The sequence below is a fragment of the Peromyscus californicus genome, unplaced genomic scaffold (genome assembly GCF_007827085.1).
Source record: "Peromyscus californicus insignis strain IS unplaced genomic scaffold, ASM782708v3 Scaffold_6__1_contigs__length_162567912, whole genome shotgun sequence".
NCBI classification, from domain to species: domain Eukaryota; kingdom Metazoa; phylum Chordata; class Mammalia; order Rodentia; family Cricetidae; genus Peromyscus; species Peromyscus californicus.
The window spans coordinates 71,262,576-71,274,724 of NW_026294584.1; the positions used below are offsets into that span (position 1 = coordinate 71,262,576).

At 43.9% G+C, this 12,149-nt stretch overlaps 1 protein-coding gene across 2 annotated transcripts in view; it reads left to right on the forward strand.

The window, feature by feature from the left end:
- Creb5 (cAMP responsive element binding protein 5) overlaps positions 1-12,149 on the forward strand; it is a 404,708-nt gene that overhangs the window by 312,721 nt on the left and 79,838 nt on the right. The window lies entirely within an intron of this gene.

Genomic DNA, 12,149 nt, shown 5'->3' on the forward strand with positions numbered 1-12,149 from the left:
TGGGGGAGGAATCTGCCCTAATCCCTCCCACAGCTGGCTTGGGTAACCTAACCCATGTGACCTGTAATTTCTTGACCCCGAGAACCAACTGAACCCCAGCGCTGGCTACCCCGGGCGAAGGAAAGCTGTGGTGGAGAGCTCTTGCTTTGCTCCGCCACAGGCTCCGTGATGTGCCAGTTGGCATGGAGTCTGCAGCAAAGCTCGCTAAGTCTTTTTGGAATCGGCAAATATTTTTCAACTCAGCCCCCACAGAGCCAAACCAAATACTTGCTGGCAAAAAAATGTTCAAGCTGGCATCTGTTTTGGAGACCAAAGCAATGCCATTTACCACCACCCCCTCCTTTTTAAAGGAAAATAAAAATGAACTATAAAGGTGCTTAAGAAGAAACAAAATTAAACTCTGTGTACGTGTCTGAGTAAATGTGTTGGGGCTGTGTCTGGCATCTTCTGTGTCCAGCTAAAGGGATCCCACAGTCTTCTTACTTGCTATGAGATCAGTGTCCCTCTTTCAGACAAATTAGAGATGAGATGTAAAATATGATTTCAAACCATGTATCCCTGACAACTGATTTTCACTGGGTCTTAATGTCACTGTTCGACTAAAAAAAAAAGTTCCCACCTCTCGTCTTGCTGCCAAAGAAGGAAAATGCTTCCAAAGGTGGCACAGGTTTATAATTATTTACATGCATGAACTGAACCACATGATATGGCAAATCAGTTGTGAGTAATGTCATCTGGGAACAAAAGGGAACTGGTCTGTTCTTAAAAGAATGGTGTTACCCCACAAATACTCACTGAGTTAACTGCACAGAGTAAGCACGCCACTCTGCTGATTCATGTTCTAAGTGAATAAACATTTCCAGGCTGGTGATGTCTGGACTCATGAACTTGATCTCAGAATCGGTGCCTGGGAAGCACGGCTTTTCTCTTTGCTCCCAGCTGTTCCCTCTGTGGCTCCTGCTATGACCAAGACGTTATTCCAAAGGGGAAAACAGCAGCGTTGGCCACAAGCGTTCGGAAGAATAGCATTCACCATTCAACAGCAGCTTGGAGAAGTGTCAGGTGGACTTGCTCACATCAATGGGTCAGCATTTCTGTTCTTAGTCCGATTGCTTTGCTGACTGCTTACCCAGTTATTGCCATCTATTAACCATACAGTATTTTCTAGCAGCTTTTTGGGCTGCACAGATGAAAAGATTTTATGAAATACCGAGCAGTAAGGGAAAAAAAAATCTTCCATGATTTTAATGTCAGCCAGAGCCTCCCCAGGTTTCTCTGAACTACAGACTTTGTTGTTCTTTGCCTAATTTTCTTCCTGTATGAGGCTGGAATGGATTCCAGATTTCAATGGAGACTCTTGTTTCACTGTTTTCAAGGACTTTTCCTAAGGTCACACATGGGCCTTTGTGATGAATGTCCTAGGCAGGGTGTGTTCTCAGAGCACACTAGCGACCAGCTACCAAGGAGGTGTTGCCCTCACCTCCCCACGGCAGCTGGACTCTCCCGGGGATGCTGTGTCAGAGGGTTCATTTCAGAGCCCCCAGTGGCTCCTGACAAAAGCCACCACCCTGAAGTTGGAGGCAGACAAAATCTCAAGACCACGTTTATTTCAATGCACAACTTTGCTAGAGGCTCTCTGACCAGGAATTGCCCATTAGAAGGCATCTGTTTCCCTTGCTGGATGTTAACTATATCCATTCTCGGCTGAGAGAGAAAACTGAGGTTCTTACCAGACTCAGAAGTACACTAAGCTGGGACCTCTTAACTAAGGAGTATGTGTGCTAATTTTTGATTTATTGTACCTGCCTTTATCATAGTACTGACTGGCTATCAGTTGTATAGGTGCTTAAGCTGGTGGTGAGTGGGCTTCTCAGCTGTACAAGTACATTCATACATACTGACTTCCATTGGGGCTCAGGAACAGACTAAAGTCACTGAAATCCTTCCATCTTCCATCTTTCTTCCTTTCTTTTCTTTCTCTTCTTCCTTGTCTCTTTCTTTCTCTCTTTCTTCCTTCCTTCCTTCCTTCCTTCCTTCCTTCCTTCCTTTCTTTCTTTCTTTCTTTCTTTCTTTCTTTCTTTCTTTCTTTCTTTCTTTCTTTCTTTCTTTCTTTCTTTTTTGAAACAGGCTTTCTCTGTATCGTCCTGGCTGTCCTGGAGCTCACTCTGTAGACCAGTCTGGCCTTAAACTCAGAGGTCTGCCTGACTCTACCTCCTGAGTGCTGGGATTAAAGGAGTGTGCCACCACCACCACCCAGCCTTTTTTTTTGTGTATGGATATTTTTGCCTTCATGTATGTCTGTATCTACCATGGAATCAGAAGAGGGTATTGAATCCCCTGGAACTGGAGTTGTGAGCCGCCCTGTAGGTTGCTGAGAATCGAACCTGGGTCTTCTGTAAGAGGAGCAAGTGCTCTTGACCACTGAGTCGTATCTCCAGCCACCCCTTCCATCTTTCTAACCACCCTAAATTATAAGATCTTCCCTCAGATTCTTGAGTTCTAGTGTCTTCATTAGAAGTGGGGTCCGCAAGAAAGAAAGTCACTAAGACTTGATGGATACTCTCCTTAACATTCAGAGGAGAAAGGGAGAGAAGTGTGGTGGGGAGGGCTGATATGAGGATGGGGAGAGAAAAGGGGGAAAGGGCAGAAAAGGGAGACGGAGAAGTGAAGGGAAATGCAAAGCATCACGGAACATGCATTACTCCAGTCTGCTGTGTGGAAGTGAGTAGGGGATGGGAATGTGATGTACTCAGAGTTAGGAAAAGTCTTTCCTTTCCTTCTTTGATGTCTTTTCCCTCCCTTTCTTTGAATGGTCTGGGTTTTTGGTTTTTTGAAACGGGGTTTCTCTGTGTAACAGCCCTGGTGGTCCTGGCACTGGCTTTGTAGACCGGGCTGCCTCGAACTCACAGAGATCCACCTGCCTCTGCCTCCCAAGTGCTGAGATTAAAGGCGTGCGCCACCCACCACTCACTGGCTCTTTGAATGGTCTTATAGTCTACATCTCCAGGTCTTCTTTTATTTTTATTTTGAGAAATGTCTTATTTTATCCAATCTGACCTTGAACTCATTAGGTAGCCCAGGTTGGCTTCAAACTTTTGATTTTTCTTTTCTCCTTAACTTCCCAAGTATGTGATATTTGATTTCTTTTAGTGGGAATTAGACAAATTCTATCTAGCTTTAGATGGAATTTTGCTATAAAGGAATCTGTATTAAGTCTGGAAGCTGAATGAGCTATAGAGAGCCTGAGGAATTTGTCTGTGTCTCTCTTGATTAGGTGACTACCACAGTGTAGAAGCTAGTTAAAATGAGTGATGGCACTGGACCAGCTATTCTCGAAGGTTCTGGCTGCTCTGCTGGTTTTACCTTCAGTTTGAACAGTGTTAGTTAAGGCCAGAGAATATTGCTTCTGGGGGAAAAGGTGTGTATGGCTGCATCTTACTCTGTCCCCAGAAAGCATATGACAGAAATATTGCCCCTACTTGTTAGCCAAACTAAGAGAGCTTTAAAAACTGGCTGAATGACATTATTTGACAAAACTGGTCTCCAGCTTCAATAGTATTTTTGTTTTGATTTGTTTGACACAGAGTCTCATGTAGCCCAGCTGGCCTCAGATTCCCTAGGTAGGCTGGGTAGCCAGGAAGATGACCTTGAATTCGGGCCTTCCTGTCTCCATCCACCCGAATACTAGGATTACAGATATACACCACACTGTCTGATTTATGCCATGCTGGGAATTAAACCCAGGGCTTCACGTATGCTATGCAAATACCACAGCTCAATCCAAAGCTTTTGATTACAAAACCAAACTTTGGGATAAAAATGTGACAGAGCTAGCAGAGGTCAACACCTTGGATTAAATCATTCTTTTTAATGTACATTTATATGGAGATGGTGGGGGCAAAGTTAGTTTGGACCTCCAGATGAACATGACAGAGTTTGGATGTCCCCATGCACTCATCAAGAGCTTGGTGGACTCCCTCACTGGTCCAGCTCTACTACCGTCTCTTTACCCAACACATCTTGTCTCTACTTTTTACAACTTACACACACATCTCCCTCTCTTGATTGATTGACTGGAAGCTCCTCAAAGAGATTCCCTGAACTATGAAAGGCTCCTGGAACTGTATAAGACCCATTAATGAAAACTGAATTTAACTAGGTTGTATCAAGTACAGTTCAAACCTTGCAAGGAACCAATACTACTAAGGAGATGATGGAGCTGGTAGAGAATAGGGATGAGGCTGAGAAGGAAAGAATAAAACTAAATAGATTCGCAGCCAAGAGCTGAGCTGGTAAAGAATTGCCAACTACATTTCATTTCTTTGGAAGATAGCTCAACAATGCCCATCATGTTTTTCCTTGAGAGAAAAGCAGCACATGTGTTCTTTAGAAAACAGAAGTTGGAATGTCATTCCTCTCCTAGGGATTGAAGGAAATCAATAGCTAATGATGTTTCTTCCACTTCGATGGACTGGTCATGCTTGATTTCAGTCATTAAGATGATGAAGTCATTAAGATTGTCAATACTTCATCTATAGGGGTGTTGGCAGTTAATTGAATAAATGCTTAAATATGTGGGTGTGTGAATGAACACAGAACTAAAAGACTGGAGAGGTAAGACCTTTAAGGGATGGGGGCAGTAAGATAGGCTCTTTATCTGAGTGAGGAGATCACAGCCTTGAAGAGACTTAGGGAGGGCCAGGCATTACACTAGAGCACAAAGCTGGGCTCCACTCTTGGGCCTTCATTTTTTCAAGCTGGATTTTGCTTGTGTTGCCTGGCACCACTGATAAATCACCAGCGGTGCTGCTGATGGCTAATGGCTTTCTCTTCACTGACTACAGACAGAATCGGGGTGGTATAGTGAGCAAGCCTTGGTTAAACACTCACTTTGTTTTGAATGTCAACCTGGGTGTGTTTGTGTTTGCCTTTACCCTCCCTAATTATCAAGTGGGATGACTGGTCGCCCCATGGTGCCCGTTGGCCACCCACTGTCCAACAGATAAATCACAGGCAAACCCAGCTCCCTGTGGAGCTGCCGGGAGAGTTGAGACCCATGAAAAGACAACCTCCTGGTAGCATCTCTCTGGCACTCCCCAGCACAGCAATTCTTCAGTCTGCCTGTTGGCTTTAATCAGCCCCAGCTCCATTTCCTAAAAGTGCAGGAGTAAAAGGCACTGTATGCCTCCCTGTCTCCCGCTCAGAAGCTTCGGCTGGGCAGGAAGGGCTGCTGACTCTAAGGAAGCTCTCATTAACTTTTGAGTCATGCTAGTGGCCATGTGTCCCTGCAGCTAGTAATCAAAACATGATGATGGACCGGACTAAGTGACTATATATTTTCTCAGAACCGTCCTGCTTTGCGCCTCTGAAAACCACTGCCCAAGGAGCAGACTAACAGGAATTATGTAAGATTCCATGAGAATGTTTTTTTGCTAATATATCTAACATGTCTCGTTTTATAGGCAATTTGCCTCTGTAGAGCACTGTGGTAGAAAATAATAATTGTCAGCGTTAATTAAGCACTTATTTTGTATGTGGTGGGAACAATGGGAAGCATGTTATAATGTTTTCTCATTTAACCCTTTGACAATCTGGTGAGAGCGAATCTGAGAAGTTTTGGAAGCTCAAGCAGCTGGTAGAATGTGGTGCTGGCATATGAACCCTGGGTTTGAGCCCATGGTGCTGGTCTTGTCTGTGTAGAGCCATTTACAAACTGCTATGTGTTCTCAAATGCATGATATCATTGGAACCTCCCAGCAACCCTGAAAAGTCCTCAGTTTATGGACAAAGAGCTGAAGGGACCATCCCAGTGGCACACCACAGTACCTGTTTAGATACTGTCACAGGCCAGGGGTCAGATCTTCTTTGATTTTATCTTTTTCCTGCCATCCCTTGCTTTCCTGTGGCAACTTATCTGAAAAAAAGCAAGCCTTCATGATAACAAAGCAGGGTAGTAAAAACCCAGATGCAGCCCAGGCCCAGCAAACTGGTTTAGCTTATACCTGTTCAATTCTCCAGGCCTCTCTAAATTGGGAGAAGAGGCTTCTCTATCATCTTGTGTAGCCTAGACAAGGCTGGATCTTCTTCTCTTCTGTTATTAAAGACCTAAGCAGCAACTACCTGAAAGCCAAGAACTCCTTTCTATTGGCTGAGAGCAGGACCTCTCACCTGCCACTTGAATGTACCCAGTATACAGTGGAGAGGGCTGTGCAGGGGTGTATCATGTCGCTTGTCAAATAAAAATGTAAATGCTTAGATTCTGAGGCCATTGTTAACTCCACAGTGACAGAGCGAGTTCCTATAGCATTTTGTTCCCTGTGGGTCAGACTCTCAAGCTTTCTCTTTTGAGAAGAAGAATTAGAGCTTATCAACAAATTCCAAAGCAGAACGGGGCTTGGGAATATTTTACAAAAAGCCTTCCGTTTGAGAAACAAAGGTCCAAGGTTCAAATCAATAACTTGTCTAAGGTCACAAACTATCACAGGAGGAAAACTTGACCAGGATTCCTCATTTCCAAAGTGGAATGGAGCGCCCTCTCTGTGTGCTGATCTGGAGCTGTCAAGGCAAGCCAGCTGCTGCTATGGGTAGGGCACTCCCAAAGGTGTCCTTTCTTGGGGTTCTAACTACAGCAGGTGATGCTGTGAGGCTGATGGCGAGAGGAGAGGGTGTGCTTCCCTCTCCTGCTACTGGGCAACAAAATCGGGCATGCCATGGCCCAAAGGTGTGGACTTAGTTCTCCGGCTGTTGGTGAGACTTGGTGCTTAAAGAGCTGGGACTGTCAGGTTATTCAAAGTCACTAGCCAGCCTAGGAATCCATAGCAGATATTTTATCTCCTGACATCTAGTACAAATTGTCTATGTACTAAACAAATTGTCTATGCCTGCAATAACCCATTTTCCCACATCTCATCAATGTCTTCTTAGGGCTTTGTGGATCTGGCTTGGGCTTTGGGAGTTCTGAATTGTGTTGGGTAAAGACTGTGGCTACTGACACGTGCAGGGATGTTGAAAAAGAGCTAAACTTAGCTAGGCATGCTGGCACACAGTTGTTATTCCAGCACTAAGGGGGCCAAGACAGGAGTCTCCCCACAAGTTTGAGGGCAAAGTAAACTATGTAGTAAGGTCCTGTCTCCAGAGAAAAAGAAATCTCAGGCCTGGAGAGATGGTTCAGTGGTTAAGAGCACTGACTGCTCTTCCAGAGGACCCAGATCTAATTCCCAGCACCTCTGGTGGCTCACAACTGTCTGTTACTCTGATTCTAGAGAATCTGATGCCCTCCTCTGGTTTCCATGGGCACCAGACATGCGTGTAGTACATAGACACACATTTAAGCAAAACATTCATACTCAAAATAAAATAAAAAAGAAAAACACACACACACAAAAATCCTCTCAGATCCATCTCTTTCCTGGCTCTCGCTGCACCCAGACATCCCCCTAGGGCTGCTTGTCTTCTGGGTTTTCTTCCTTTTTCTTTCTGCCAGTATCCACCCTGGTTTGGTCACCATGACAATAGGTGAAATAAAATCCCCATTGCTCATGGCCTCTTGTCATCCAGCCCAGCACGTGCATTGCTGGGTCTTGTTTTTGTATTAGTTTAATGTTCCCGAGCCTGAAGTCAGACGCATCTGGACAAGGAACGCATAGTCTAGTTGGGAACATTCCCCAGTCAAAGCTCTCTCGGGCGTGTCTTCCCTGTGTATGTGTGTACGTGTGCACACACGTGTTTCCTTGTCTGCTTTGGAACATTGTGCAAACAAGCTCTGCTTGTGTCACGAAACTCAAGGAGAAAAAAAAGTGGGGGGAGAAAATCTGCTTACAGGCGAAGTCTGCCCTGCAGAGATGGAGTTTAGTCTTTTTTCCCCCTAGGAGTGGATATAATTTACAATTTCTAAGAGTTTGACCAGCACAACTAATAACAAAGTTTGTTTTGTACTTTAGGATTTTTTTTTAATGTGCTAAAGACAGAAGAGCTGTCAGAAAACTCAGACTTGGGGGTGATTGAAGCTATGGTGTTGATTTTAAGCATCGTTTTCTCATTGAAGAAATGGGATTCAGTCTTCAGGTCTAAAACAGCGGAGGACATTTTCCCCATTGGTATCATTATAAAATTCTCTTTGTATCCCATTCATTTGGAAAGCTAGTTGAAAGTACTATGTAACTTACATTCATCTTAGCATGAACTCAAGGCATCACAGGGCTCTTGAAATTAAGTCCTCCTAATTCAGGCATACGTCAATTGAGTTCCTTTCCAAACTCTGTAGTCACGAGAATGGAAGGTGTGTTTAAACGGTTGCACAACTGGGGCCTTCTGTACTCAGACAGGCAAGTAAGGGGCACACTTATAGCATAATCCAGGCAGGACCTGCGGAGTGAGGGACACACAGGGAGAATTTCAGAGCCTGCCAAGTGTTTTGCTCGCACTGTTTTGTGGAACATCCTTCTGTTGGCACTGCAGAGAACCAGGCTGCATTGTGTTCCCTTAGCATGCAAGGATGCATTGTGTTTCCCTTAGCATGCAAGGATGCATTGTGTTTCCCTTAGCATGCAAGGATGCATTGTGTTTCCCTTTGCATGCAAGGCTTGGGGCTGGCTCTTGGTCATCTCAGCTCCTTCTCCACCCACTTTCCCAGCGCCCCTCCCAACATCTGGCTGCCTGGCCTCCCAACTTGTGTCCTTTGCGCTTACAGTCCCCCGGGTATCTGGAACTTCGTGTCTTCTTATCAGACTCAGCTCAAGTGTACCATCTCTAGGAAGTAAGTCTCTTCAGCTGCCCTCGAGGATGGACTCAGCTTGGCTCTCTTTCTCTTTTCCTCACCAAGATTTCCTTCCTCAGTGCTGCCCTGTACCCTCCTTGAGAGCAAAGGCCAATTTGACTTTGTTCCACCTCCCGAGTTTGATAACTTCCTGCATGCACTGGGTTCCTAGTAAACACTGTTTAATAAAATGGAGGGGGAAAAAAAAAAAAAAAAAAAAGTTAGTAAGCCGGGCGGTGGTGGCGCACGCCTTTAATCCCAGCACTCGGGAGGCAGAGCCAGGCGGATCGCTGTGAGTTCGAGGCCAGCCTGGGCTACCAAGTGAGTTCCAGGAAAGGCGCAAAGCTACACAGAGAAACCCTGTCTCAAAAAACCAAAAAAAAAAAAAAAAAAATGGAGGGGGAAAGTCTGATTAACTTCAAGGTATTAGTGTGACCGAAGATATCATCCAAGATGGTGGCTATCCATTTGCTTCTTCTTTATTTTATTTTCTAAGTTTTAGGCAGAAGACAGGTTTTTAACTTGAATAATCGGTCTGTGACTGGTAAACTTTCAGGACCCAAGGAAGCCTCTTTCAGGGAGACGCTTGGTATGTCTTTCCCACAACTCACCTGAGTACCTGAGTTCTGCCAACCACAGCCAAGAGCAACACTTTCCAGAGAGGCCCATAATGAGACACCATCTGAAAGAGAGGTAGCCTGATGTCAAGGGCATTGACACTTTAATAGTGAAATCTCCTTAAGACAGAATTCAAGAGGGAAAAAAAAAACCCACATGAATTTATAGATTGCAGCATAGCTTGAGTTATATTTAATACATGGTAGCAAACTTCTGGAGATAAGTTAAATTTTTCCTTTGTCTTTTTCTTCTTGTGTAAAATTGGCATCACATTGCACAGCTAATAGTCTGTGTTTAAGGTTTTTATATTATGAGTGTTTTCTCCTATCATTAAGTGTCTTTCAGAAACACTTTAATACTTGTATAATTTATACCGTGGATATCACATAAAAATGAACTATTCTGTTATTTTCATCTCATGATATTTGGATTTTTCACCAGAAATAGTTCTTTGATCAAAAAAGTAAAATAAACAGCTACCCTGAAACTATTTAATTACCCCTTTGACTCTTTCCTTAGGACAGAGTCCCAGGATTGCAATTAATAGATCAAAAGGAATATAAAGTTTAAATATTATGTGATTGTCAAAGTTCTTAAAATTTATACGAAGTTTTATTCCTTCCTGTAATACATGGGAGCGTACCACATGCCTGTCTTACAGCCTTTAAGGAATATTAAGAATTATTATTTTTGAAGCAAAGTCATCAGATTTTGTTTGCATTTTCTGTATCCTGACTGATGTTGGACATCATTTTCTGTATTTGTCTATGTGACTTTCTTCTTAGCTAAACCTGTATACTTTGCATGCTCCTGCCTCCCTCCCTCCCTTCCTCCTTCCTCCCTCCCTCCTCTCTCTCTCTACCTCCTTCTCTCTGTTCTGGGAATTGAACTCAGGACTTTGCTCTGTTAGGCAAGCATTCTACCACTGAGACGCACCCTACTGTCCTATTTCCCAGCTTCAAGATGCAGTTTCTTTACTCTCTTCTATCTCTCTTTCTCTTTTCTCCCTCCTCTTGTGCCCCCTTCCTGTCGCCTTCTACAGGGTCTCGTTGTACTGCCTAGGCTGGTCTTGAACTCTTGAACTCAAGTGATTTTCTTTCTTCAGCCTCCCTAGTGGAAAAGTCAATGTTTCTTACCCAATCTTACCGGATTTGGTACTGGGATTCCGAGGATAACAGAGCAATCTGCCCTGTCATTGCGTCTTTCAGATTCTGGTTAACCCGCTTCCCTGCCTTACTTCACTATGTTTCTGTTCTCTGCACCAAGTGCACACTTTAAAATAGGCTTTTGGTAGTTTTTTTTTTTTTCCCTCTTGGACTTTTTGTTTGTTTTACCTCACTCTTTTTCTTGGAAGCAGTGTTTTGTGGTTTGGTTTTTTTTTTTTTTTTCTAATCTCCTTAAGCTTTCTGATTTTTATAGTCACTCAGACTATTTAGTGCAAAGCTATTGCCTTCCTCAGTGTGGCTCTACCACACCTTCTGTGCTTCTGTCTGCAAGCCTTCCTTCCTTTAAACATTCGCCTCGGTGGGTAGCTTCAGTGTTCGTATCATTCACAATGACCTGGGTAGGATTAAAGAGCTCTTGCTTCTATCCCACGTATCACAAGCCAATCTCTGGCCATGTTCATTTCACTTGTTACCATGTGACTGGGTGCATTTATATTGGCTAAACGTCACCGTCATTCCTGGAGGGTTAAACGCTGCTGAATCTACTCTCAAACAAAAACATTAAACAGGAAGTATGAGTAACTTAAGCCTCCTGGGTGAGGTCGATTATTCTAAAGTTGAGTGAGTCCTCTGCTAACCTGGCTCTAGCCTCCTTGCCTGTCTGGCTCCTTGAAGGGAAAGATCTGAACACCTGGCATATACCTGGCACCAAATATCTATTCGTCTAATGAATGCACATGAGTTATTAGTATACAAGCATATCAAATATGCACTGATGTTAGTGATGAGTCCTATTAATGTTAATGATGCCTTCCGTGTGGTAAGGATGCAGTGATACACTACATGGAAAATACTTGGACCACATACTTCCATGCATCGTGCTTTTTAATCCTATTTAATCCTCTGGCATAGCCATCTCATTTGCACAGGCACATGGATCCATATACAGAGGACAACGCCCAAAGCCAGGCAGCCAGCAAATGGCAGTCCGATGATCTGGGCTTCCGATATGGGCCTCAGATGTGACCCCTTCATGGTGAATGTCTGCTCTAATGACCTAAACACAGCGTGGGGATTGGATTGCAGCAGCACCAGGAGAATAGCAGTGACAGTGACCCAGCAGATGCTTAGTACTGTGTCAGCCATGCAGAGCTTCAGCCTCTGTAACAGAGGTCAGGAAGCGCGGCAGTACTGAGGTATTTTCCTGTCTACTGCGGCTCTTCAAACCTGTGTGCATGTGCATCATTTCCCTGCACCCAGCAAGTGGGGACAGGGACCATGTTACAACCATGGCTACGATGGACTAGGCCATAGAAGTTGAATTTTTTTTTTTCTTAAGATTTGGAATTCCCGCTTCCTGGAGCTGTTTTCAATTTTCGGAGTGTTTTCAAATTTTAAACATGCAATTGTTGTATGCTTAACCAGAATTTAGGGATAACTGATCTGAGTTCCTAATGGTAAGGAATATAAAAATATCTTTGCCATTAAATATTTTAATGTTAAAATAAATTTAGGACCGAACCCAGGGTCTTGTGCTTGCCTAAGTCCCCAGCCTCTAAAGATTTGAGATCTTGAATGCTGAATCAGAAAGCATCAAGTCTCCATGTCTT